The sequence below is a fragment of the Fukomys damarensis genome, unplaced genomic scaffold (assembly GCF_012274545.1).
Source record: "Fukomys damarensis isolate Sample0158 unplaced genomic scaffold, DMR_v1.0_HiC HiC_scaffold_17, whole genome shotgun sequence".
NCBI classification, from domain to species: Eukaryota; Metazoa; Chordata; class Mammalia; order Rodentia; family Bathyergidae; genus Fukomys; species Fukomys damarensis.
Genome location: NW_022900929.1, coordinates 43,461,822 through 43,466,602, shown reverse-complemented (window position 1 = coordinate 43,466,602; position 4,781 = coordinate 43,461,822). Strand labels below are relative to the sequence as shown.

The window sequence follows — 4,781 nt, the reverse complement described above, 5'->3', positions numbered from 1 at the left end:
TTGACCATCTATACCAAATTCGAGGTGTTTGAAAGGATCCTCCCATGGTCAAAGGTCAACAAGAGGATGGCCCCCTCCTGGTCCCCTTTTTGATGGAAGTGGGGTCCTCACTGGCATGGTGATGGGTATAGCAGATATTTCTACATCCACACATTTCTATCAGGCCCTGTCCGTAGAGATTTCAGAAGACATGGACAAAATAAGCCAGTCCTTAAATATTGTATAAGATCAAATAAATTCTCTAGCAGCAGTTGTGTTATAAAATAGGAGGGCCCTGGACATGCTGAGAGTGGCCCAAGGGGGAACAGGCCAGGTGCTAGGTGAAGAATGCTGTTATTTTGTTAACCAGTCAGGGATTGTTAAAGAATTACCGCAGTGTGTGGAAGAGTGAAAGAGATGATGGAATTCTTGGGGAATAGACCAGAGCTCTTTCTGGCTTCCCCAAATTATGCCTTGGCTACTTCCCTTGTTGGCCCACTGGCTTGAATAAGTCTTTTAATCATGATAGGGCCCTGTCTGTTGTGCTGTTTTCAAAATATCTTACAGGAAAGCATGAGGGCATTTACCAAGCAGACAGTCACATAACTCATCATGGTGGGGTATTGGCCACTGTGGCAGAGGGAAGAAGCCCCTTCCTACCACTGCCCCCACCAGACACAGGTTTAGCCCCAACCTTTCCCCCTTTGTCAGCTTGAAGCAGCTCCAGAAGAAGAGACCTTCACCCAGTAACCATAAAACAATAGACTGGAATGTTAGATATCCCTAGCCTTAAGATGGCCTGAACTAGAGATGACACAAGCCCCTCCTAGTGATGTCACGGCTCCCCCAATCCCAAGCCACTACAACACTCAATCCCACCCCAGCTCCTATACGCCCTACCCCAGTCCTGTAAGAAGCACTACCTGTCTAAGCCATATTGCTCTCTCTCCTTTGTTCAGAGACAGCCCAGCAGACCCTCCCCATAATTAAAGGCTTGTTGTGGTCCTGGGGGGGAAAAAATCTGTTGTTTATAAACTATCTTGTTTATGATACTTTGTCAGAGCAAATTGATCAAACTAAGATTACAACCCATATAGTAGAGAATATTTTGAAAGCATGTATCTAAGGGTTTAAAACCAGAATATATAAAGAGCTCTTACAACACAATAATAAAAAGACCAACCAATTTTTAAATGAAAATGGCTTGAAAAGAAATGTATCCAAATAGGCTACACAAGTAGCTAATAAGCACATACAACTTTCTCATCATTAATCATTAGAGGCAAATCAAAACCACAGTGAGATACTATTAACACACACTAGCAAACCTAGAGGTAAAAATAATAATAATAATACCAAGTGTTGGGCCTGGTTAAAGAAAAATGTGAACCTTCATACACTGGTATTAAAAATTTAGAGTGGCATGGACGCTTTAGAAAACAGCCTCACTGAGGCTACAGGTGTGGAGGGCCAAGGCAGCAGTGGCAGGGAGGTTCAGAAGCTGAACCTCTGGCTGTGCTCAAGCTGCAGGTCCCGATGCCCTGTGCCAAGGTGCCAGGCACTGGTGGAGGCACATCTGGAGCATGACGAAGGATTTGGGTCTGGAGTACTTGACAGGTCATAAAGGAGTCCAGTTTCTCTGACTGTTGAGCTTCCACCTAGAACAAAAACAAAGATTCCAATCTCAAGCAAAAGGGCCATGCTTGATCAAGGCTACTTACTGCAGAGAAAATTAAAATTTTATGTTCAAGATTGAGAAATGCCAAATAAAAGATTTGAGAAATGCCAAATAAAAGATTTAAGGAGTTTAACTTTTTTGGATCTTGTGATGCAACGTCTGTCAAAATCTGGCTGTCAAAATTTTGGATACATTTTCTTTTGGCTCATATGAAGATGGAACCTAAACATTTATCTTGCATTGGAGTCTATAGTATGGTGAGCCATCACGGTGAGCCTTGACATAGGCCTAGCCATGATTGAATTTTGAGTCACCTCGCTGGCACAGACTTACTGTCACCCATAGCAATGGGCGAGTTCAGCTGGTAGCAAGATGTAACCCATAGTGATTGTTATTGTTTCCATCTGGAATATGTGGGCGGTACCCTCGCTCCCATTCAGCTCTCACTCCTGTGCAGCTGCAGAGTATAAAGGAAAAGGTTCCATAACAAAAAATAAAGCAACCAAGAAAGGAACATGAGAAGAAAGGTGCCTCCCATCTCTCTGTCCTCGTCCTTTCAGGTTTAGGACCTGCTGGCAGGATCCTGACGTCGCGGCTCATGACAAGTGGTGCCCGAACAGGGACCTGAAAGTAGATGAGAATATGTAATCCTGGACCCAGGTCGAAGGCGGCGACGGTGCTCCGGAGGAAGGTAAAAAGAAAAAAGTGATAGAAGGTAGAGAGTGTCAAGTCCATTTGTGAAGAAAAAAAAAAAGAAAAAACATGGGACAATCAGAATCCAGAAATTATCTAGCAAATTCAATTCAGAGCCTATTGAAGGCACAGGGAGTAACAGTTGAGAGGGTACGATTAGAGGCCTTTGTTAAGATTCTGGACACAGTTTGTCCATGGCTATGTGTGGGAAGCCAGCCATGGCCCATTGGCTTTTTGAAAGATAACATTTGTTCCTCTTTAAGGACTGCACATGTTAAACTTGTTTCTGACCCTGCACGAGAGAAACTCGGATAGCCAAAGATCTGTAGGAGTCAGGTACTTCCTGTTAAAGATCTGACATTAGCTGTAGGAGTCAGGTGTTTCCCGTTGATGTGCCTTTAAAAGGCTGATGCTTGTTTGCAATAAACGTCGCCTTGATCAGACTCTTGTGTTAGCGTCCTTCCTTTCTCTCTGCCCCATCTCCACCCCGCTGTTCTTTCAGGTTTGAGGCACTGCTGGACAGTGCTCTGCATTGCCGGCTCATGACAGCTATGTGATAAGGCAGAAATAAACACTGAAGTATGGGAGACAGTCGGAAACCAGTTGAATGAAGCCCTTCTGGCCGAGCCCGATCATTTTCCAGAAGGTGCTCCTTTTTATTGGGCTTTGTTAAATGCAGCTCTCAGGGCACCAACCAAAAAGGAAATCTTGGAAGCCTTAGACGAGATGCATGAAGGGTTAGAACAAAATAGAGAGGAGCACTCTGACTTCAGAGCACCCTGAATCTGGTCTAGAAAAAGACGCTAGAGAATATCCTCCTTCACCTGAGCCCCTCGAGCCTCCGGATTCCGGAGGACCTCCTGCAGCGCTATATCTGTTTTGAGGCTTTTCAACAAACACTTGAGCGTCCACCGCCTTCTGCGCCGCCCCCCACTCAGAGGGAGGCAAACCTAGCTCAGCTGCACACTATTAATCAGGAGCTCAGTGAGGAACTTCAGCTGAGGCAGATTTCATGCCTCTCGAGCAGACTTGCATCTTTTCGTGCCTCAGAGGACAGGCCTACCAATGAGCCAATGGTAAAGACCCCACCACATCTGCGGGGTCTCAAGGCATATCATCTCCTTTACAAGAGGGACCCCAAGTGTCGCTAGCCGTGACGTCAGGATCCTGCCAGCGGGTCCTAAACTTGAAAGGACGAGGACAGAGAGACAGGAAGCACCTTTCTTCTCAAGTTCCTTGTTTGCTTTATTACTGAACCTCTTCCTTTTATACTCTCCAGCTGCATGGGAGTGAGGGCTGCACGGGAGCGAGGGCTGCACGGGAGCGAGAGTACCACCCACACATTCCAAAGGGAAACAATAACAACCATTATGGGTTACATCTGCTACCAGCTGAACTTGCCCGTGGCTATGGGCGAGAGCACGTCTGTGCCAGCAAGGTGACTCAAAGTTCAATCATGGCTAGGCCTGTGTCAAGGCTCACCATAATGGCTCGCCATAATTCCCCCATCTCTCTTTGATAGCATGAAGAATGCTAGCAATAGGCCGTTCATCATGCATCAGCCAAGGGACCTCTGTCTTAGGCGGCAGAAGTCTTCCATCTCCTTACCCATCATCAGTCGCAGGGCTTATGTCCCAATACGACCTGTCTTAGGTTGGTAGACAGAAGCTTCCGTCCTTATCCCTCACAGAGTATCCCAAGGCGGGGGATCTAAGCACACCGAGCCTGAGCCAAGTAAATGGCTACACACATTGTATCATCATTGAAAGAAGCCTGTACAACCATGGCTAAATGCTCATTTTTAAACTGGGAACGCTTCCAGCATCGATATGAGCAGTAACCCAAAATACACAACCCAATCATAACAGCAATAACAATAAACTATATAACAATCCAAGAAGGTGAAAACATCTTTTTCAAATTTTCCCAAACTTCTGTAGCAAAATCTAAATCAAGCCGGATAGAATTGGCATGAACACCAGACAAGACCTCAATGTCCAATGACAACTGATTAGTTGCATTTAAAAATGTCAGATTCCAAGACCTTCCCAACAATGAAGAAAGTCATCTAACTTCCTCAGAATGGTTTTTGACAGTAAAGGGAGTAAGGCAGAGTTGTTGAAATCTGGGATCATAGTCCAATCGAGTATGCAACCACAATCCTTCAACTTCTTCATTTAATAAGTCCATTTGTTGCTGAAATATAGCCAAACCAATTCCAATGAATTCTTGTTCTGGACAATAAAGTCTCCACTTGTGCACCAAGACACATCCTGGAGTTCTCTCTGCTGCATAAGGCAGAGAATCTGGGATCATAGTCCAATCGAGTATGCAACCACAATCCTTCAACTTCTTCATTTAATAAGTCCATTTGTTGCTGAAATATAGCCAAACCAATTCCAATGAATTCTTGTTCTGGACAATGGACAAT

At 44.9% G+C, this 4,781-nt stretch overlaps 1 pseudogene; it reads left to right on the top strand.

The window, feature by feature from the left end:
• Positions 1-1,562: 1,562 nt before the first annotated feature.
• LOC104850462 overlaps positions 1,563-4,781 on the top strand; it is a 23,681-nt pseudogene continuing 20,462 nt past the window's right edge.